General features: G+C 37.5%; 1 protein-coding gene and 1 pseudogene across 10 annotated transcripts in view; both read right to left on the bottom strand.

Moving 5' to 3' along the window:
• ANKS1B (ankyrin repeat and sterile alpha motif domain containing 1B) overlaps positions 1 to 24,734 on the bottom strand; it is a 950,573-nt gene that overhangs the window by 158,401 nt on the left and 767,438 nt on the right. The gene's annotated exons all lie outside the window — the stretch shown is intronic.
• LOC123639405 lies at positions 5,592 to 6,564 on the bottom strand (annotated as a pseudogene).

Here is a 24,734-nt window from a genome sequence, read left to right as displayed (position 1 = left end):
TAAGGAGGTGGCAGGAGGCAGCCGTCTCTCCAACTTACTTCCACACAGGAAGAAATGATTTCTGAGTGTGACAGAGTAAGTGAACATCGCTTACATAGGAACGTTCTGAAAGAGGTCATACGTGTTTGGGCACTTACCAAACGGGTCAGGAACAGTGTTTTCTTTTCAGAATGACATTGGGCATGACGAGAACCATCAGGGGTGATATTCAAAATATTTAACAAAATACTGACAGTGTGGGCCATCAACAGCCCACCCAGCCTTGTCAGTGCTCAGTGGTTGAATGTGGTCCTGGTGAAACTCACTTGGCTGCATGGCCTTAACCTCTCTGACCCTTGGGTTTGTTTCTTCATTGCAGGGTGAGACACCAGCATTCATTTCTCCGTGTTGTTATGCAGATTAAAAAAGGATGTCTGTGACAATTTCTGGTTGCATCACGTTCTCAATAACAGCAAACGTTTTTATGTCTTTATTACATACCAGATATTGGCAAATGCTCATTTGCTTAACCCTTACAACAACCCCAACATTCAGCTACTATTGTTGCCATTTTCCAGATGGAGAAACTGATGTAGAGAGGGGCCAAGCCACTTCCTCAGTGTCACACAGCGAGCGAGTGGGCGGGGGCCCAATTCCCACCCTACACTACCCTCAGGAAGTGTCAGGGCCCCTCTCTCCCACGCCATGCTCCAGAGAGCCAGTGTCCCTGCAAACCCGTTTCATTGACTGAAGGTCCCAGTGGAGAGGACATCACTGTCTGGTCTTTCTTTCTACATCTGCTCAATTTCCATTTGCACGAATACAGAAGACAAAAAGAGCCAAACTAATACAAGAGGTAAGATCACAAGTTTGGAAGGCTTTTGTTTTGTTTTTTATTTTGTAGCAGCTGAACTACTCTAAGCATTCAGGGTAAAGAGTTATTTATCCCCATTTTTGAATCTCATGATAACAAAAATGCCCCACCAGCTCTGAGATTAGTGAGTAGTCGTTTCCTGGGGACCACTTAGTGCAGCAAATCCTGCATGAACAAAGGAGGGATGGGACTGGGGGAAGGCAAAGAATGAACATTTTGGGGGCAGCTACTTCACTCCAGGCATCACACCACATGCTTGACCTTCTAATTCTTATAACAATGCAATCATTTCACAAACACCTATTGAGTGCCAGGCGCAATAAGAGGGGTTGGGGTTACAAAATTAAGCAAACCATGGTCCCTGCTCTTTTAAGTAAAGTGGATAAAATAAGCAGAGAAGCTATTTGAGTTCAATGTGATACTATTTTGATGTGAGTATACACAGGCAGTGGAACTATGCTGTTCAAGATGGTACCGCCATGTCTATGGGTGCCACATAAAGGAATACTTCCTGCCCGGGCTGCTGTGTTCTGGGCCAGAGGATACACCACTGCTCTTCCCCATTGTGGGCCCCCACCAGCCCCTTCACAGAGGTGGTGGTCAACTGGCTAGAGGAGTGAGATTCTCTCCCTTGGAGATTACACGTGGAAGTAGGGAGAGACTTGGGTAATTGGTTGTAGGGACAGAAACTGAGAACCTGATCAAAAAAGAGTGATGGGCCAGGTGCGATGGCTCACGCCTGTAATCCTAGGCCGAGGTGGGTGGATCGCTCGAGGTCAGGAGTTGGAGACCAACCTGAGCAAGAGCGAGACCTCGTCTCTACTAAAAATAGCAAGAAAATTATCTAGCCAACTAAAAATATATACAGAAAAAGTTAGCTGGGCATGGTGGCGCATGCCTGTAGTCCCAGCTACTCGGGAGGCTGAGGCAGTAGGATCGCTTAAGCCCAGGAGTTTGAGGTTGCTGTGAGCTAGGCTGACGCCACAGCACTCACTCTAGCCCAGGCAACAGAGCGAGACTCTGTCTCAAAAAAAAAAAAAAAAAAAAAAAAAAAAAAGAGTGATGTAGTAGAGTCAAGGGAGGCCAGGTAGGATCAAGCACAAGCAGAAGTTATAAATAAGCAGAAGCTATAAATAAACAGAAGCTACCAGGCACAGAAGATGTTGAGTAGTACCTGAGGAAGCTATTAATAGTTGGTAGCATAAAGAGAAATGCATAGAAGCAGAGGATACTCTAAGGTATACTCCACCATTTATTTAACCATCTCCCTAATGTTAGATCATTTTCATCTTTTCCCCTGAATTACAAGGAGTCCTATGATGAATATCATTGCATATCAATATTTGTAGCATTCTATAAAAAAGACATCTGCACGTGAATGTTTATAGCAGCACAATTCACAAGTGCAAAAATGTGGAAACAACCGAAGTACCCATCAATACATAAGTGGATTAACAAAATATGGTGTGTGTATACCACAGAGTACTATTCAGCCATAAAAAATGGTGAACTAATACGTCTTGTATTATCTTGGATGTGCTAGAGCTCTTTCTTGTAAGTGAAGTATCACAGAATGGAAAAACAAATACCACATGTACTCAACATTAAATTGGAACTAATTGATCAACACTGAAATGTGCACATATGGAAGTAACATTCATTGGGTATTGGGCGGGTGGGAGGCGAGAGAAGGGGACAGGTAAATTCACACCTAATGGGTGAAGAGTGCCTTGTCTAGGGGATGGGCACACCTTGTAGCTTAGGCTCAGGTGGTGGAAAGGCAATTTGTGTAATCAAAGCATTTGTACCCCTGTAATATTCTGAAATAAAAAAATATTTGTAGCATTCTTGGATTAAAGCATATGCACATTTTAAAGCTCTTGAGACAAGTATCCATCTTTATTTCCTAGAAGACAGTACTGATTTTCCACTCTTCAGTATTGAGAGGGTCTATTTCAACACGTTGTCTCAATACTGACTCTTGGTCAGTCAAATAGGGAAAGGTAGTAGCTACAATTTTTATCTTAATGCTTGCATATTTTTCATATGTCATGAGACATTTGTATTTCTTTTTTTTGTGACTTGAACTTGTTCATGTCTTTTATTCATTTGCCTGTTGGGCCATTTATCTTTCTCTTATTGATTTATAAAGAAATCAATAAGATTTATATAACAAGATCAATGGTCACCTACATATTTTGCAAGTACTTCCTCCTATTTTGCTGTTTTGCCTTTTAATTTTTACTTGAGGCACAGAAGTTTTATATTTTTCAATATTATTGATATTTTCCTTTGTAATTTATCTCAAAGGTTTTATTTTTTGCTGAAAAAAATCTTTTTCTACTTTCTAGATCAGGATACTACTTGGCTCTATTTTTTTTCCTACTTTCAGAAAATGTGTTTGTTTTTACATTTAACTCTTCTATTCACTTAGAATTTATATCAGTGTATTGAATCTTGATGAAAGAAGATTTTGCACAAAATAAAAAAATAAGATTTTGTGATCCTCCAGAAAGATCTAACCTGTGTTAATGCTTGTTCCCCATTAGAATCAACCGCCAATGCCTTCCAATAACAAGTACAATTAATTGAGCACACACAGACCCACTTAAGCACATAGTGAGGGAAACCATATGATCAAGGGTGAGGATGTCATCATTTGTGTGCTTTGTACAGAACCTACTTTTACTAAATGGAAATTATGGTTACTGAATAACTCAATTACTTACAGTCTTACAAGGAGTCAGATGCCCTCAATTCTTAAGCTGGATCTGTACTGATTTACAATGGGACACTTAAACACCCTGGACCTCCTTGACCCCGGCACCCACTTTCCAATTGCCCGTCTTTCAAAACTATCTAATTAAATTTCTTTTAAAAAAAGAACATTCTGTCATTGGGGGACATTTTTTTTCTTTTCTTTTTAAATTTGTACTTATTTAAAACCCCAGGCACCTTCAGCTTTATATTTTCATAGGGTCTCTTTCAAAATGTAATGATTGGATGGAAGCTGTGTGGTTGGGAAAGTAGTTTGGCTGTAATTCCAAAAACCTGCAATTGTGAGTGGATATAATGCAATAGCAAGTTCCAGAGGAGAGTAGAAGACAGGGGCACACTCTCAAGAGTGGAGTACTATTCAGCCATAAAATCGCAGAGTGGAAGAACAAATACCACATGTACTCATCATTAAATTGGAACCAATTGATCAACACTTAAATGTGCACATATGGAAATAACATTCATTGCATATTGGGCAGGTGGGAGGGGGGAGGAGGGGATGGATAAATTCACACTCTAGACTTTCCATTTCCACAACTTCAGGAATTGGAGCAAATCCACAAACTCAACTTCTGATTCTCTGAAAGTGATGCTGAGTTAGTTTGCTAGGGCTGCCGTGACCAAGTACCATGAGCTGAATGGTTTAAACAGCAGAAATTTATTGTCTCACAGTTCTGGAGGCCAGAAGTCCAAGATGGTAGGGTTGGGGGGAAAATCTGTTCCATGTCTCTTGCCTAACTTGTGGTGGTTTGCTGGCAACCTTCGGGATTCCTGAGCTTGTAGGAACATGATCTCAAGCTCTGTCTTTATCTTCACATGACTTTCTGTGTGTGTGTGTGTGTGTGTATGTGTGTGTGTGTACAAATTACCCTGTTTTATAAGAACATCAGTCATGAAGGAGTAGGGTCCACCCTAATGAATTCATTTTAACTCAACTACCTCTGTAAAGACTCTACCCACTAGGGATTAGGACTTCAACATATGAATATTGGGGGAACACAATTCAATCCAAAACAGATCAGTAATACCATAGATATTGTGTCAATTACTCTGATGTAATGGATAGAATAAGGGTATCTCATCAGACAAACTGGGTTTCAATCCTGACTATCATTAGACTTGGAACACTGGGAAACCTCCCTGAACCTATTTCTGTAACTATAAAAAAGAAGTAGGTTAAGGTAAGGATTTATCCATCAATTCAACAAATGACTATTCACTTAGGGGTCAGTTGTATGTAAAATGCCTAACACATAATATACATTCAACATGTGTTACTTTATCTTTCCTTACACATGCTTATATTATTAGACTACTCTGAAAGATAATATTGCTAACAGAAGTATTAGTAAATGAAATTAAAATGTAATAGAAGTATTTTTCTTAAATGGCTTTTATTAATCCTATATCAGGATGTTTTTCTATGTTTATGATATAACCATTTAAATTTGACAGGCTTTTGGAGTATTTCAGATTTGTTACATTATTTTGCTTGCTGTAGATGTTGAGATGAGAATTGAAACTCCTGGAATCCTTCACCACTTAATGATTTTCCACACTTTCAAATATATATTAAAAAAATAGACTGCATATGTAAGACAATTACAAATGAAGTAGACTCATGTATTGATCCCTGTTTTTTTTTGTTTTAAACTTTATTAAAATACTGAGTTTATTTCATATGCGTATTTTTGCCTCCCCACCATTTCCATGTCTGACCACCGCTATTAGTATGTCCTATCATGACATTCCATATGTACTTAACACCAACAAAGGGAGGAGTCTCATCTTTAAAAACTAAACAGGCATTTAGGAAACACATCCTTGTCAATGGATCCTGGACAACATTTATCAAACACGGGAGGGAAAGTTCTTACTGTTATGAAAAGGACAGCTAGATATCAACTGTTACAAAAATGAAATAAGATGGAAAATTTAACAAACTGTTTAAACTATTTTCTTAAAGAGATTTCTTCCACTGCTAGAGATCGTGGATAGCCTCCTGGTCAGTCATCTGGAAGCAATTCTTCAGATAATCGATGAACTTGGCTTCCATTTTGGGAAGAAAACCACCTTTTCCTATACTTGCTTGTATTTTTGCTTCTTTTTTTTTTTGAGACAGAGTCTCTAGCCCAGAGTCACCTGGGCTAGAGTGTAATGGTGTCATCATAGCTCACAGCAACCTCCAATTCCTGGGCCTCCCAAGTACCTGGGACTACAGACATGTGCCACCATGCCCAGCTAATTTTTTCTATTTTTAGTAGAGACGAGGTCTTGCTCTTGCTCAGGCTGATCTCGAACTCCTGAGCTCAAGCAATCCCCCTGCCTCAGCCTCTCAGAGTGCTAGGATTACAGGTGTGAGCCACAACGCCTGGCCCACTTTTGCTTTAATGGCTTCTACAGAACTAGGCCTTGTTGGTGGTTTTAGGCATTTTTTTGTTTTTTGAAGGATTCTTGACTTTTTGATCTTGGTATTGATGGTTTTCAGTCTTTCCATTCTGGTTTGTGCATTTTTGGCTGGCATATCTTGTATAGATTTCTTCACTGGAGCTTTTTCCTCGATTTCTTCCTCCTCCTTCTCATCTTCATCATCATCATCATCATCTTCATCATCATCATCATCTTCATCAGCAGCAAGTTTTACTTTTTTCTGTGGAACTGTGCTACCATTCCCAGAGACAGATCGCTTTCCAGATCTACTCAAGAGTTTCACATCCTCCTCCTCCTCTTCATCTTCTGACCCTGCATCTTACTCCACAGCTACTAAGTGCTACCTACTAATATGTGCAGCCCTGCACACACTTCAACCCTAAGACCATGAGTGGTATTATTTCAAAGCCTCCAAGGGAAAGCACTGGCTGTACAGACATTGTCACAGTTGCCAGGGTTACTTGACTTGGACTGCCTTCCTAATTCATTGCCTCTGCTTCAACAATGCACAATTCATCCTTTGCACCAGCCCCTAAATTGACCGTTTTTAAAGGTAACTGGTGCTCATTTCATCATTATCCACCTTAAAATGATGATTTTTATCGACCTTTAGTTCACAACCTCAGGCCCTGGGCTTAGGAATGCTCACACCCCAGGCTTGTCAGGCCACTCCCTACTCCCATCTGTTTATGCCACCGGTTCCCTCTGGGACTCCTCTCCCTCAGGATCCAGGGATCCAGCAGCTCCCTCGCACCCCCTCAGACCTCCAGCCTGCTTCTTAGCTTGCTCCACCAGCCCGGGCCTCAGTTGGACTCCCGCCCTCCCACCCCAGCACAAAGCTACTGGGCCCTGCTCAGCCTCGCTCCACACCCCGAGACCCCAAGCAGTTACCGAAAAGCTTTTTTCTTAATACAGATGAAATCGTAAATACAGTTTGTTTATGTGATCCTATGTTTACTCTTTGGAATCTGCGATCTACTCTGAAACCAAGTAAAAAACTGTGAATCAATACTGCAAAAGGATTTGTAATATTTCACCATTCACTAAATGTGATGTTTTATTCACTGGACCATGTTTTCTACAATATTTCATTAAAAAGAAGTGTCTTGGTTGATTCTCCATGGTGGGCTGGGAAATATGGCAGGTAGAAAACTCTTTGTTTAGATGCTTCTCAAACTCTCTTCTGGCCAGGCCTTGACCTCTCCTGGAAGCAGAGAATCACGGTTTCCCTGCAAGAAGCTTCTTAGGAGAATCTCTAAGGCAGTGGATTTTAAACTTTTAAAAATTAGTGTTAATTTTTACAGTGGAGTGCTCTTTTTTCAAAGGAATCATACACTAATCCCCATGTTTCTGGTAATGCAGGGTGGAGGTTCTGGAGATCAAATTTAGTCCAATTTCCCTGTACTTAGAGTGGGTTGTGCCCAAGGCATATCTGTAGCATCCAGGGCTCACTGGAACAGTTTGGAAGTCGCTGTGTTAGAACTCAGTCTACAGAGGAAATGAAGGCATCTTGCTAAGCAGATCTTCTACACACTACCTGATTTCATAAAGTATAAATCACAGGCGGTATCCCTCAAGGAAGAGAAGGGGAACCCTATTAGTACATATGTCCTGTGGTTCACCTGGAAGTTCCAACGTACAGTGATTTCTGATGACCACATACAGATTTATTTTCCATTAGGAGAGAGAATTTAGTTTTAGAAATTGACTTTAGGCCACACACATGGCAGTTTCTCTAGGGAGCATTCACTGATTACATAAAGTGTGTGGTGAAGCACCTGCTTTTACTTCCATAGCTGTTATTGTTGCACCAATCTTACATTTGTATTATAATTACCAGTTTTGCTCACCAGTTGAATCCTCCAGTAAGAAAACTCATTGAGGATAGAGGCCATGTCTTTTTCATTTTTATATCTGCAGTGCCTAGTCCAGTAGCTGAATAATAATAATGATGATGATGATGATGATGTTATTATCTCAAAAACAACTAGCATTTGTTAAGCATTTATTAAGTGCCAGACATTGTTCTAAGTTGTTCATATATGGTATCTTATTTAATCCTCACACAACCGAAAGAAGTAGAATCTATTACCGGCTTCCCATTTCATAGATGAGAAAATGTGGCAGAGAGAGGTAGGATAGGGTGACTTGCCCTGAGGTCATGCAGCTAAAAGGTGGAAGAGCTGGATTTCAAACCCAGGCAGCCTGATTTTCTTACTGTGCATGTCATATAATTCAACACTACTTTTTGTGAACGTTCCATGTGCCACATACTGTTCTGGGCACTGAGTATATGTGGTGATCAAAACAAAGACATTGTTCTGGTGGAATTTATGCAGTGAGATGCTCTCTAAATACGTGCACAGAAAATATTTGTTAAACGAGTGAATTAAAAGGTTATATTTCTATTTTTACTCCCACTTTACAGATGAGGTGAAGTCTCAGAGAGGCAAGGAAGTTTTTCAGGGTAACATGACTAATCCTCAGTAGAACCCGATTCAAACTCAATTTTGTAATCTCTGATCCCTTGCTTTCAAGCGAAGCTGCCTAAACTATCCATAGCAGTCCACAATACTGGGTGGGTTCTATTTTAAGAAGATTCTCAGGGATAGAGATTTCATAGCATCTGCTTTGCCCCTCTCCAAACTTTTGCTTTTACTAAATCTGTTTCTTCCTGTCTGATAGTCTGTGGTCTGCAACTTCATTACGGCAACTTTTAATATATGCACTCACTTGTCCCAAGTGCTATATGGATGAATGAAAGTGGCTGTGTGATGCATACTGGGAAACACAGTGAGATACAGTGTGCCTGCGCCTGCCTACTCTGTTTTAGCTTCCCTGCAAGTTTCGCATCTTGAAGAACAGAAAAATAAAGCAACACTATTTGCTCAGATTGTTTGAAGAAGGCACTTTCAGATGTGTTCCAAAGGCTGGGCACCTAGATCTGGATCAAACTGCCAGTTGTTGGCTGAGGGTGAGTGTGGAGATGTATCTACTCCAAAAAGCCAAAATCTTAACTGAGCACACAGAACGGTTTACAAGTCCTGGTCCAGTGACCTCATTAACAGATTGCAGCCAGAAGCAGCTGGCTGACTTATAATGACCTCTCCTTAGAGTTGTATCTTCAAACCATTGATCCCAATGCATATCTTATTCCTGAAAATTTGCTGTTTTACTAAGTCCTAAGTAAATTAAATGCCAGAAGAGCTAACGAGCAATTTAATTAGGTGGTGGATGCCAATGATGGAAGCAAGTTAACACACACTTCAATTTTCAAACAAGATCTAGTAGGCATATATAATTTACATGGCTATCACAGGGAGACAAAAAATATTAATAATGACTAGGTACTGTTAAAAGTACTTATTTCTTCCTTCCCCTGCCATCCTTTCTTTTCTCCTTTTAAAATTCCCTCTTCTTGTCCCCCCTTCCTTCCTTCTTTCCTTTCTTCTTTTTTCCCCTGTCATGTTTTCCATTTACTCAAATGGGAGCACTTACCACAAGGCAGAGCATGTATGAATACCATTTGCCAGGCAGGCCCCCAAGTACGGAGGGGCTAAAGCAGCAGTTCCTGCCATCAACAGACTCATAGCTCAACAGAATTGCAAAGTAACTTGAGAGTCAAGGCCTACGGTCCACTTTCTCTGATGTCACGGTCAAAGGAATCATTTAAAGTCCTACATTTTAATAAATTCCACAGTCTGAATCAAAATTCTACACCTTTTAGAATGGATCTTAAAGGAAAAAACATCTACAGCACAAAAATATTTTCCTCCTGTAACTTCAAGCCAATAGGAGGGCTGCCTGCTCTTGCAATTTGTATGACCTTAAGATATCGACAAGGAAACTATGATTCAGTGCATCCTTTCCTTTCACACATTGAGAATTACTCTGCAATTGCTCAGTGCTGGTATATCCACCTCAGGAGGCATTTCTGCTTGAGAACTATATTTTTCATTATTTAGAGTTTTCTATAATTTTTGCTGATAATATTAATATTTAATATCATACCCCCAGAGCTATCTTTGTGCAACTTTAAAATATACACCCTTTGTTCATTTTTACAGCTTTAACCTTTTATTCTTCTAGTACTCTGAATATAAGGGACTCTATGTGCTTTTTAGTGAAGGTTTTTGATCCCCGCTTCATAACTGGCACTCATTGCAGGCTTTCCTTTGACAACATAAATCCCTCTCTCTTTACTTTGATGCTAATTACTTCATCAGAAAGGTAAACCTTACTATGTCACTGCATAAGAAAAGGAATTAGATTAATGCATCTCTCTCTTAAGATCTTAACGTAAGTGTTGCACGTACTTGTAAGTTCTGATTTGCTTGTGGACTTTTGTGTAAAAATAAAATTTTCTTAGAAATTTATAGAAAAACATGACAGTTTTTATTTTGCATAATAGCGGATTCCCTGAGGGTTCTGTTCCTTAGAGTCTGGAGATGAGGAGGAACTGTGATTTGGATGTGGTTTGTCCTCACCAAAACTCATGTTGAAATTTGATCCTTCACGTGTCAGTGTTGAGAGGTGGGGCCTGGTGGGAGGTGGTCATGGAGGTGGATCCCTCATGAACAGATTAATGCCCTCCAGCCCAGGGTGAGTGAGTTCTGGCTCTCCTGAGAATGGATTAGTCTACTCCAGAGCATGTTGTTAAAAAGAATCTGGCTTCCTTAGGTTCTCTCTCTTGCTCCTCCTCTTGCAATGTGATATCTCTACACATGTCTGCTCCCCTTCAGTTTTCCACCATAAATGGAAGCAGCATGAACCCTCACCAGATGTAGCTGCCCAATCTTGGACTTTCCAGCCACCAGAATCATGAGCCAAATAAACCTCTTTCCTTTATAAATTACTCAGCCTCAGGTATTCTGTTATAGCAACATAAAACAGACTAAGATAGGGATCTTTAATACCAAAATATAATCTACTTGTGGTTCAAAAGGAAGCTTTGGTTTGCCTCCTATAAAACAACTTTAGTTGATAAACCCAAGGTTTCCTAAAGGTTTAGTTTCCAGTGACTTTTGCTCTGCAATTCTCACACAATACAAAAAACATACATTCTATGTGAATGGAGTAGGCACACTATAAATACAGAATGAATGTGCAGAAACCACTCTTTGGATAATTGATAAAACAGCTGGTTTCTGATCACTTCATTGCTGCTCTCAGCCACCACTCAACATTAAAAAAAAAATTCCCCACCTACCTTTGACAGCTGGGGAAAAGTAGGATTCTGTATCAGGATTAAGCAGAAGTAGAGCCTGAGAGAGTTATCATGTAGTTCCCCGAGTCATAACAATTTCTCATTTTTCATCTTCCCTAATTTTCTTAGGGCCATTTATTTTCTTCTAATGCCTTCCTTTTCCTCATCCTTTTTTGCTCTTAATATCTCTGGGGGACACCAAAGAAGTAATTTCTTTTTGCATTCATTAAAAATAGGTTTATGCTTTGCCTTCTTGTTCAAGTCTCACGTGGGCGGTAAGTAACAAACACTAAAGCGAGTGGAGAGTTGGGCATGTGAGCTGCAGATCTAGATGCTTCCATTATGCTTAGACTCTTCTTATTTCTCCAATCTGTCCCTCCAGACAGGAGAAAAAGAAGGTGGTAGGGGTCTACTTAAAGCAAGGATGGGCAATTGAGCCACCACTGCAGTGCTGAGCTTGTGTGAAGCCCCCAACTTCATGGAAAGGACGATGATATTACTGCAAGATTGAATGTGCCACTATTCCCTCCAAGTTGCTACTTTTTTACACATTATTAGATAGTAGCCTTCCTGTGTCTAAATAAATGCAATTTTTTCGTTGTCATTTATTTCCTTATTCAATAAGGTCAATAATACAGGTTTTAAGAATATAATCTTTTTTCCTCATGACATTATTTCTTTTCCCCTCTCTAGTCCCTTCTATCCAAAAAGGCTGTATTTACTCTTGAAAATACATACTAACTCCAAGTGATCTTTATGTATTCGACTTTAGGAAATCCAAGTAGCTTCCCACAAGTTACCCTCTGTCTTTCCTTTCTATTTTGCTTTACCTTCTTTGTTTATGCCACCAACCCAAAGACCCAGTCTATTAGGGACAGGAATGTGGGATTGATACAGTTATTTTGTTTTGAGACCATGCAATCCTTCTGCTAATACTTAGGTGGTCTTATGGTGTCAGAACAAAATTTCCTTTCTGTAAGAAAGCTTTAAGGACTTTTGGAAAGGAATTCAGAGTCAAGGCTGGTTCCTTTTGTTTCTTAATCAATTCATTAAATAGTCTCCATCACATAGGGAAATCATTCCCCCTACTCCAAATTGAGACATTATTTTGCAACAGATTATCAAATAATAGTGCGGACTAATTTCCATAGTTCAATGAGTAGAAAGGCAAGGTTCATTATTTGCTAATGCAAATGCTGAGCCTGCTCCAAAAAATTTAATATTCAAAGTCCAGACAGGATGAGGAGACAAAGAAAAATGACTGCTTAACAATTTTCCAAACCAAAGTGACCTATAACACACAAAATATGGTTCTATTATGTGCAACTGACACTTTCTTTGTTAAGAATAATGAACTACAGCAGAATGGCATAATGTAGAACTCCACAGCTGATAAGCTTTCTGCATAAGAACAGAAAGAGGACACTTCTTAAACAGTTGTGTGTCCACTGCTTGCCTTGAGGAGGAGGCACTTAGTGGCTATTTCTGTTAATAGTAACGATATGAAGCTAATTGGTTTATAATGAAGCAGCAGAAAATACTGATGGTGAGGTTGGAAAGAATAAAAAATCTATACTTGGGCTACCCAAAAGTGATGCTTAAAAATGTAACTTAGTCTTGATATTTTATTCATAAATGACAAATTTGTTCACTACCCCCATTCTCTAGGTGACTCATCAAATCCCATCTCTAAGTTCATGACTCTCAAATTTTTGTAGCCAGTTCTGATTTCTCTTAAGCACTAGACCCAAATACCCATCTTCCCACTTGACATCTGCACGTATAGAGCCAACAGACACCTCAAACTTAGTGTGCCCAGGACAAACCCTCCGATTTTCCCTCTGTTCCTCTTCCTCTCTCCTCTGTGTTCCCTTGCTCCATTATTGACAGCACAGTTCACTCGCCACTCACTTAAGCTCATAATTGAGGAATCAGTCTTGACTTTTTTCTTTCTCCTAGCAAGTCCTCAGTAAGTTCTGTTGCTTTACCTTTAAAATATATCTTAAATCCAAAGACATATCACCAACCCCACTGACACCACCTCATCCAGGCCACCATAATCTATCAAGTAAACTAGTCTCCCTTTTCAACTCTTGCTCCTCTACTGTCCATTTTCACAAAAGCAACCAGTGATTTTTCAAAAATATAAATTAGGTCATGTCACTTTCCCACTTAAAACCCTCCAGTGACTTCCTTTGCCCTTACAGCAAAACTAAAACTCCTTACTCTGCCCTGTAAGGCCATTTTCTGACTCATGCTTCCTGGTTAGATCTTATCTCTTACCACACCCCTCCTTCCTTCACTTTCCAGACCTCTTGTGATTCTTTGAAAAACCCATTTCCCTTATTGTCTAGTGGTGTTCAAACTTGCCACCTGTCTGGGTTTGCTGTCTCAGTGACTTTCCTCTCTTTGGAGAGGGCTTCCTTTTACTACTCCTATACAGCCTTCTACCATCCTGACTCCAAAGCTCTCTCTAACCCTCTAATGCCTTCTCCTGCTTTAATTCATCACACTCATTCGAACCTAAATCTATATTATATATTTAATATTTTTTCTCATTGTGTTTCTTCTCCCCTCCCCCCCTGCCAAAGAAGTAAGCTTCATGAGGTCAGGACCACTGTCTTGTTCACTGCTGTGTCCCCAATGCCTAGAACAATGTCTAACATGTAATAGACACTCAATATGTATTTGTGGAACAAGGTAAGAAGTGATTCCTTCATTTAAAAACTTGCTATGATTTTCCATTACAGAAAGAACTAAAGATTGAATTTCATAGTCTTCCTTAGCCAAGGCCTTCCTTAGCCAAAGTTCCTTGCAGTCTTACTTCATGCTTCCTTTCCAGCCACAACTTCTTCCCAGGCATTGATCAACCTGCACAACCATGTTCCAACAATTTGTGGGTGCTAGTGATGCCTTCTTTGCCTGGATGTCTGCCTCGTTTCTCTGTTTGGCAAACTACACCACATCAGTCACGTTCAGCTCTTATATCACCTCTTCCTCAGACTCTTCCCACTGAACTAATTTCTCCCATCAAAATTTATTATTATATCTATTTTAATATATATTACATTGTATTACATTTGGTTATTTATGAATCTGTCTTCTTTGGGAGAGTGTGAGTCCCTATAGGGTATTATGCCTTTTTCATTTTGTGTCCCTAGCACCTACAACAGTGATTGACACACGGTAGATATTAAATTAAAGCTTCATAAATGGATAGGCTTGTTTCAAAAAAGCCATTAATTCTCTTCAACCCTCCTCCATTACACCCTCTTTAGACATTATATGTAATGTATCTTCTCTAGATACTTTTTAATGACTTAAATATCAAAACTAATGTGATATGAGAAGCACTTCTGGAATGGCAGAGTAAGGACTTCTGAAAATCCACTCTTCCATTAAAAAGAAAGAACACTGGCAAAATGTGTCAAAATCAACTTTTCCAGAAATTTGGAAACTAACCAAAAGCTTGCAACAATACAAAAAACATTTATTAAAAAAATAGCTGCATCTTAGTAAGAACAGTGAGCTTTGTGGCATTTTAATTTGCCTTATTACCATCTGCCTCTCCATAGCTCCACAATATCCTTGAAAATCAACAGCCTTGGAATCAGAGTGTCTGTGAAAACTAGCAGCCTAGCAGCCACTGGAGGAACAGAATAGGTGTGGAGCTCCCCAAAATGTCCAATTGCCAGAGAATTGTTGCTATTTAACTTGTCTGAAGCTCCTTGGAAAAGCTCTATTCTCAGGGTTTGTCTTTATTTGCCTTGACTCAGAGCTCACTCAGTGAGAACGGCCCTATCCCTAGGGCATTTGTTGAAATAGTCAGCAGCAATTATCTAACATCAAAGCTTTCTGAAGCAGTGATACTAATTAAAGCTAAAAAGAGGATGACCATAAACTTCATAGGAAACACTGGAGAATGAGCTGTCTACAGGGAGCTTTGAAAAGCTCTGACACATTTCTGGTAATCTAGAAGGCCATGCACATGTGCAGGGCTATACACATACCCAGAAAATATCTGAGAAGGTCCTACTTCTCACCTCTGGCTCACTCTGAGATTCTATGTAAGTTGGTTGTGATGGCTAAGGAAGAGTTGTAAACTGCTCGCTAGAACACTGAAGGCACACCCCAATACACACACATAGCCCCTTAGCAATGGCTAGGAGACTTATGGGCTCAAGGCATTTGAAGAAACCTGTCCAATCATTAGTTGATCCCATAGCTAACTTCTGAGCATAGACTTATGAGAATAAAGACTTTACAGAATTAGTTCAAGAAAGTCACTAAACAAATAACTACCAGCAGCAGCAGCAACAACAGAGTGATTAAACAACAAACCCTAGAGAAGAGGAAGTAATATGACTTCCAGAATTGCCATATTATATCATTTAAAATGTGTGGAGTCCAATAAGCCATTAGGAGACATGCAGATAAAGAGCCAGGAAAGTATGGCCTGTACACAGGAAAAAAAGAAGCATATAGAAACTGTTTCTGGATGTTGGACTTATTTACCTAAGACTTTAAACCATTTATCATAAATGTGTTCAAGTTACCACAGGAAATAGGTCTAAAAAATTAAAGAATGAAAAAAAAGGATGCGTGAAAATAATGTTTAATCAAAAAGGAGAATGTTAATAGATAGAAAGTATAAAAAAGGTACAAAATAGGAATTGTGGAGTTGAGCTGCATAATAATTAAGATGAAAATATTGCTAGGGGGCTCAACAGGAGAGAGAATAAGCAAACTTGGATGTAGGTCAATTGAGATTAATGATTTGAAGAACAAAGGAAAAGAGAATGAAGAAAAATAGTGTCAAGATCTGTGGAATGCCATCAAGTGGAACAACAAATGCACCATGACAGTCCCAGAAGAATAGGAAAGAAAAAAGGGGAATGAACAATATTTGAAGAAACAATAGCTAGAAACTTCCCAAAACTTGATGAAAAACATTAATTAGCACATGCAATGTGCTAATGAACCCAAAGCAGGGCAAAATCAAAGAGATCCATATCCATGCTTTACCACACCATAGTCAAACTGTCCATAGCCAAAGCCAAAGGGAAAATCTTGTAAACAGCAAGAGAAAAGTGACACATCAAGTTTAAGGGATGCTAAATAAGATTAACAGCTAACTTCTCATTAAAAACCATGGTTTCCAGAAAGAATGACCTATTCAAAGTGCTAAGAGGAAAAGATTGTCAATTAAGAATTTTATATCCAGCAAAACTACCTTTTAAAAACAAACGAGATATTAAGATATTCTCAGATAAACTGCGGGAATTTTTCACTAGCAAATCTGCCCTACAGCTAGAGTAAAGGGAAGCCTTTGGGCTAAAATGAGAAGACACTGGACATTAACTCAAATCCATATGAAGAAATACAGAGCACCAGTAAAAATAGCTACATTTGTTAATAAATTAATAAAAGATAGTATAAATGTATTTTGCTTATCTTTTCTTCTTGTATCTAATTTACAAGACAAGTACAAAGCAATAATTATAAAACTGTGTTGATGGGCTTATAATATACAATATAAAGATGTAATTTGTATGAAAATAATAACACAAGGAAGGAGAAAGGGAATGGAGCTATACTGGGAAAAAGTTTTATGTATCATTATATATGATCAGACAAAGACATCACAAGAAAATAAAATTACAGATCAATATCTCTTATGAATACAGATGCAAAAAATTTCAAGAAAATACTGGCAAACTAAATCCAGCAACATATTAAAAGGATTATAACCATGATGAAATGGGATGCATCCTGGAATGCAAGGTTTATTCAACACACAAACATCAATCAATGTAATATAGGATATTAATAGATAGCAAGACAAAAATAATATAATGAGCTCAACAGATGAGGAAAAAACATTTGACATAGTCCAATGTCTTGATAAAAATAACTCAACAAACCAGTTAAAAAAAAAAAACAACAAAACATCCTGAATCTGATAAAGGCCAGCCATATATAAAAACTGCACAGCTAAAATCATAATTAATGGTGAAAGACTGAATGGAACAAGACAAGGATATCTGCTCTTGCCACTTCTATTCGACATTGTATTGGAGGGGCTAGCCAGGGTTATTGGGCAAGAAAAAGAAATCAATCCATCCAGATTTAACAGGAAGAGGTAAAACTATCTCTTTTTGCTGATTACAAGATCTTCCTATAGAAATACACACACACACTCACACACAACTTATTAGAAATAATCAATGAGTTCAGCAAGATTGCATTATACAAGATCAATATCCAAATATTAATTGTATTTCTGTATATTGACAATGAACAATTTGGAAATGAAATCAAGAAAAAAATTCCTTATATACAATAGCATCCAGAACAAAATGCCTAGTAACAGATTTTTTAAAAAATATAAGACTTTCACACTGAAAACTACCAAACAGCATTTCAAGAAATTAAAGAAAACCTAAATAAATGGAAAGACAGCTCATGTTCATGTATCAGAAGATTTAATATTGTTAAGATGGCAATACTCCTCCAAATTGATCTACATATTCAACACAATCCTTACCAAAATCTCAGATGCATTTATTTGTATAAATTGATGAGCTGATCCTAAAATTCACATGGAAATGCAAAGGAGCCAGGATAGCCAAAAATATCTTGAATAAGAACAAAGATGGAGAACTCACACTTCTTGATTTCATAACCTGCTGGCTACAGCAATAAAGACAGTACAAGATATAAGGACAGTACTGATATAAGGATAGACATCTAGATCAATGGAATAGATTTGAGAGTTCAGAAACAGACCTTTATGTGATCACTTGATTTTCAATAAGAGATAATCCAATGGAGAGGAAAAGAGGCTCTTCAACAAAAGGTTCTGGACAACTGGATATCCACATTCAAAAGAATGAAGCTAGACCCTTACTTCACATAATTTAAAAAAATTAACTCAAAATGACTTCATCAAAATTAAAATTTTCTTTTGTGATTCAAAGGACACCATCAAGAAATTAAAAAGAACCCACAGAAATAGAAAAAATATTTGTAAATCAAATATCTAATATAGGACTTCTATCTAGAATATGCAATTCATTGTTATAGCTCAACAATAAAATGACACGTAATCCAGTTTAAAAATAGGCAAAGGATTTGAATAGGAATTTCTCCAAAAATATATGCAAATGACTAACGAACACATGAAAAGTTGCTCAATCTCACTATTCATCAGGGAAATAGAAGGGAAACCATGATGAAATACCACTTCACTCCAACTAAGATAGCTAAAATATAAAAAATAATAAGAAATGTTGGCAAAGATGTAGAGAAATTTTAACCTTCATACCTTACTGGTGGGATTGTAAAATGGTACAGCCACTTTTGAAAATCATTTAATAGTTCTTCAAAAAGTTCAATTTAGAGTTACCATATGACCGGCAATTCCACTCCTAGGTATACACTCAAGACAAATGAAAATATATGTCCATGCAAAATTGGTACATAAATGTTTCTAGCAGCATTATTAATAATAGCCAAAAAGTATAAACAACCCCAAAGTCCATCAACTGATGAATGGATAAATAAATGTGGTATCTCCACACAATGGAATAAAAATTTGTCAGTAAACTGGAATGAAGTACTTATACATAGTACAATCTGGTTGAACCTTGAAAACATGCTACATGAAAGAAGCCAATAAAAAAGACCATGTATTATATAATTCTGTTTATATGAAATGACTAATGTAAGGAGGGGAGAGAAAGAGAGAGAGAGAGAGACTGTTAATGGGTATGGTGTTTTAGGGTTTCTTTTTGGGGTGGTAAAAATGTTCTAAAAATTACATAATTCTGTGAATACAGTAAAAATCACGTAATTATACACCTTAAAAGAGTGAATTTAATGATGTGTGAATTATATCTCAATAAAAAATAATGTGGGGTAAATTTGGGCACTCATGGTTTTTACCTTCCTTTTTCTTTTTGTATGGGGACAATTCAGAAGTTACCATGCTGCTGGCAGCTGCTGGCACAATCATTTGATGGTGACAGCAAATGACATTTTAGAAATGGCTTTTAAGGCACCGGGAGCAATAGCCTGAGGATAATCAGAGTTGTTAGGCTACTCTCCTACCCTGGAAAGTGAAATCAACCTGATTCTGTCCATCATGGACACTGGCGACTTGAGTTGTTGATGAATGTTCTGTAGTTTAACATCCATCCCCTGTTAGGCTTTAAATATAGAGCCCAACCAACAACATCTTTCCAACTCAGGCTGTTTCAAACATAACTAAAGTAGAATTTTAAAATTTGAGAAATATGAGGACTTCTGGTACTGGCCAGAGGGGAAAATAATTTTTTATGACCTGGAAATTTATTTTGTATTAAAAGAAAATGACTTCTTAAGATGAGAATAAGGGAGAGAAGAAATAACCAAATTTGAGGTTCTGGTTAAATATGATGCAGCAACTGAATAGCCACTCCTTTCTCCTGATTTCTATCAGGATTGTGGTTGGGGATTCTATCTTCATTCAATAGTGTCTCTATACACTTCAAAGATAGGCTACTAAATCTGAGACAGAGCACCCAGTCTTACTGTCTTTATATTGATGCTCTGTTACAACAATTTTTTTTTTTTTAGTCTTGGGGGAAAAAGAGGACTCAAACTCACCTTATGTTGTCAAATATTTCCTAGACGTGTGTGTGAGAGCGTGTATGTGATAGGAAGGAAACCTGTTAATACTGCTATCTCAGTTAAACTGCTTTTTCAGTTAATCCCGTCCTTCATTGCTGCATTCACCCTCTCAAGCTCATCATCCCTGTTTTCTGATTGCTTTGTCAACATTGTAGAAAACCAAAATTCTATTTCTTTAACGGAAGCAATAAGAAAGCACTTTTCCCAGAAAGAGATTGGTGCCCCTGACTGTCCTTACTCAAAGCCTTCTGTGGATTGTTGGGGAGGGACACCCCCATGACCTACACCGTGTTTGCTCAGTGGCTGCCCCACAGAGCTCAGTCCAACAGTGCAACAAATCTACCAACCTCAGCCTTCCTGGCTTTCACTGGCTACAACCCTCTCCACACCTCTTTCTGCATTCTTCCCCATGTAATGTCCTTCTCCTACAGCCCCAGCTGGGGACCATGGGAATCACAGATTAGCACTTTGGTTTTGTGTGCAGTTCTTCTTGGAGATTTCCTTACTCTTGTAGGCAGCTCTCCCCAATCAGCCCTGCAGCTCCACCACTCAGAAGTCTCTAGGAGCAAGCTTTCTTTAGTCCTAGCCACTTGTATAAGAAGAGATGTTTTCGCTCATGAGTTGTTTGATATGCAGTACAGTCATTCCTTCTGTTCTGAAAAGCTCACACTAAATGGGATCATTTAATTCCAGGATGCTCAGAACCACTTAATAATACCTTTGGTTTTGTCTTTCCAAAACATATTTTGTGTTTGTGAAAGGGAACAAGTTTGAGGAGTGGCAAGTGGCAGAGACCAAAGGCTTATCTGTGTGGAATTGTTTCTGTAGAATAGAGCCATATAATCTTCCCTGTTCTGTACCTACTAAATCTTACAAAGGGTTAGAAAAACAGTATTTCATCTGCCTTCAGCTTTCTGATAATACCAAATAATATATCAAATGGAAGTAGTCTTACGGTTTCTTTAGATAAGCATTTTCCAAATTAATTTTTATTGCATACTTATTCCTAAGTGATGTTAATGTATATTCCTGGCAACCAGAAAGGCCCATATGGTAAAATAAATTTGAGAAATTTGGGTTAAATAAAATAAATTGATTTCTTTTCTGCAGGGCTTCACAGAATCTTTAATAATACTAATGCAGTTTTTTGGAACCTCCTAATGCAGCTATGGTCGATTGATTTTTTTTTAATTGTGATTGTTTCATGTAATGCCAATCTTCCTAAAATTAGGTTTTATTTTAAAATTCTTTGGGTATATACCCAACCTACTTAATTTTTTAAAATTTTGTTTTTGTGGTAATAGCACTTAACATGAGATATACCTTTTTAACAAATATTTAAGTGTATAATACATTATTGTTAACTATAAATTGAACATTATACAGTAGATCTCTAGAGCTTACTCATCCAGCTTGACTCAAACTTTATGCCTGTTGATTAGTAACTCCCCATTTCCCTTCCCCACAGCTTGGCAACCACCACTGCACTCTGATTCTCTGAATTTGACAGTTTTGGATATCTCATACAAGTGGAATAATGCAGTATTTGTCTTTCTGTGACTGGCTAATTTCACTTATAATGTCCTGAAGGCTCATCTATGTTGTCACATATTGCAGAATTTCTTTTCTTTTAAAGACTGAATAGTATTCCATTGTATGCAATTGTGCGTGCATATACCACATTTTCTTTATCCATTTATCTGTTGATGGGCATTTAGGTTGTTTCCACATTTTGGCTTTTGTGAATAGTGCTGCTATGAACATTAGAGTGCTACTATCTCTTTGAGATCCTGATTTCAGTGTTTTTGGGTACATACCCAGAAGTAGATTGCTGGATCATGTAGCAGTTCTGCTTTTAATGTTTTTTTAGGAACCTCCATACTGCTATCTATGGCAGCTACACCATTTTACATTCAAGGGTTTTAATTTCTCCACATCCTTGACACTTGGTGACTTTGTTTTTTTATAATATCCATCCTGACAGGTGTGAGGTGATATCTCCTTATGATTTTGATTTGCATCTCCCTGATGATTAGTGATGTTGAGCATTTCTCATATACCATTTGTAAGTCTTCTTTGGAGGAATGTCTATTCAAGTCCTCAGCACACTTTTTTAAGACAGAGTCTCACTATGTTGTCCAGGCTAGATTCAAACTTCTGGTTGCAAGCTGATCCTTCTATCTCAGCCTCCCAAGTAGCTGGGACTACAGGCTCGCACCATCATGCCTGGTGCTCAGCCTATTAAAAAATCAGGTTATTATTTACTATCGAGTTATAGGAATTCCTTGTATATATTGGAGAATAACCCCTTAACTGATCTATGATTTGAAAATATTTTCTTTCATTCAATAAATTGCCTTTTCACTCTGTTGATTGTTTTCTTTGCTGTGCATAACTTTTTAGTTTGATGTAGTCCTACTTGTTTATTTTTTTGTTGCCTGTGCTTCTGGTGTCATACCCATGAAATCATTGCCAAGGACAATGTCAAGGAGCTTTTACCCTATGTTTTATTCTAGCAGTTTTACAGTTTCAGATCTTATGTTTAAGTCTTTAAATATAAAATGATCATATTGAGTTGATTTTTCTTTATGATATAAGGTAAGGGTCCAATTTTATTCTTTTGCATATGATATCCAATTTTCTCAATGCCATTTGTTGAAGAGACTATCCTTTCTTTCCACATCGTGTATTCTTGATACCCTTGGTGAAGATCAGTTGATCATATATGAATGGATTTATTTATGGGATCTTTATTCTGTTCCATTGTCTATATATCTGTCTTTATGCTAGTACCCTACTGCTTTGATTACTGTAGCTTTGTGACATATATTGAAATCAGGAAGTGTGAGGCCTTTACCTTTGTTCTTCTTTCTCAATATTGATTTGGCTATGAATTTTAGAACTTTGTCTATGTCTGTAAAAAATGCCATTGGAATTTTGGTAGGGATTGCATGAAATCTGTGGATTGCATGAAATCTCTAGAATGCTTTGGGAAGTATGGACATTTTAACAATATTAAATATTCCAATCCATGAACATGGGACATATTTTCATTCATTTGTGTCTTGTTTAATTTCTTTTTTCAATATTTTGTAGTTTTCAGTATATAAGCCTTTCAACTCCTTAGTCAAGTTTATCCCTAGGTATTTTATCTTTATTTTTTGATGCTATTGTAAATGGGATTATTTTCTTAATTTCCTTCTTCAGAGAGTTCATTGTTAGTATATGGAAATGCAAGTGATTTTCATATGTTGATTTTGTATCCTACAACTTCCCCAAATTCATTTATTAGTTCTAACAGTTTTTTAAAGGAGACTTGGGAGTTTTTGCTATATAAGATCATGTCCTTTGCAAATGGGGACAATTTTACTTCTTCTCTTATAATTTTGACACATACCATTTCTTTTTCTTGCCTTCTTGCTCTGGCTTGGACTTTTAGTACTATGTTGAATAGAAGTGGTAAGAGTGGGCATCCTTGCCTTGCTCCTGATCTTACAGGAAAAACTTCCATTTTTTCATCATTGGGTATGGTGGTAGCTGTGGGCTATCCATATATAGCCTTCATTATGTTGAGGTAATTTTCTTCTATTCCTAGTTTGTTGAGAGTTTTTATCATGAAAGGATGTTGAATTTTGTCACATGCTTCTTCTGAATCTATTGAGATGATCATGTAATTTTTATCCTTTACTATGTTAATGTGGTTTATCACATTAATTGATTTTCATATATTGAACCATTCTTTCATCCCATAGATAAACTCTACTTGATCATGATGTATGATCCTTTTAATGTACTGTTGGATTTAGTTTGCTGGAATTTTGATGATGACTTTTGCATCTACGTTTATCAGGGTTATTGGCTGTGGTTTTCTTTTCTTGTGGTGTCATTATCTGGATTTGATATCAGGGTAACTTTGGCCTCATAAAATAACTTTGAGAGTATTCCTCCCTCTTCAATTTTTTGGAAGGGTTTGAGAAGGATTGACACTAATTCTTCTTTACATATTTAGTAGAATTTACTAGTGTATTATTTGGTGTTGGGCTTTTCTTTGTTGGGAAGTTTTTATGGTAGATAGTCTTGACTCTTAAATGAATACTTACATCTCAAGAAGCTCATGTTCTGTGAAAGAGTTTGTGAAATAGTGTTTTAAATTCATACCCTTTAACCTAATGTAATAGTGAGACTTTTGACAAATAGGGCTGGATTCTACTTGTGCGTCCTCTACCAATTAACTTCATTTACAGAATTAACACAATAATACCTGCTACAAATGGTGTTGTGAAAATTAAATGAAATATAATATTTATATTAACTAATAAAATCCTAGGTATTTAGGTGGCTTTCAATAAATGGTACCCATTATCATGAATAAAGAAGGTAATTTAGTCAACACTCTTTCCAACAATAAGCATTTCTTTTTTACAGTAATAATTTAGTGGAATTTCCTAAAATGCTTTCTGCATGATCCAAGAATGAAGAGATTATATGCTATGTTCAGTTCAATTTTAGTAGTTAATACAATTTGTAGTATTGTATTTGTTGAGGAAAGGGAGGGAAAAGAACATCTATTAAGAGTTTATTTAGTATTCACATCAATCTTATGGAGTAGAAACTATCCAACCCCATTTCATTGGTGAATAAGCTTAAGAGAATTGCTCAAGTTCATGCAAAACATATTAGCTGGCAGAGTTAGAATTTAAAATGAGTTCCCCTGACTCCAAAGCTAGTGCTCTCTCTATATTATGCCATGTTGCCTTCTTTAAAAATCGATAATTCATTCTTACATGTACATGA

Source organism: Lemur catta, chromosome 6, assembly GCF_020740605.2.
Source record: "Lemur catta isolate mLemCat1 chromosome 6, mLemCat1.pri, whole genome shotgun sequence".
NCBI lineage: Eukaryota > Metazoa > Chordata > Mammalia > Primates > Lemuridae > Lemur > Lemur catta.
The sequence above is the reverse complement of the archived record's forward strand: the minus strand, read 5'-3'. Positions and strand labels throughout refer to the sequence as shown.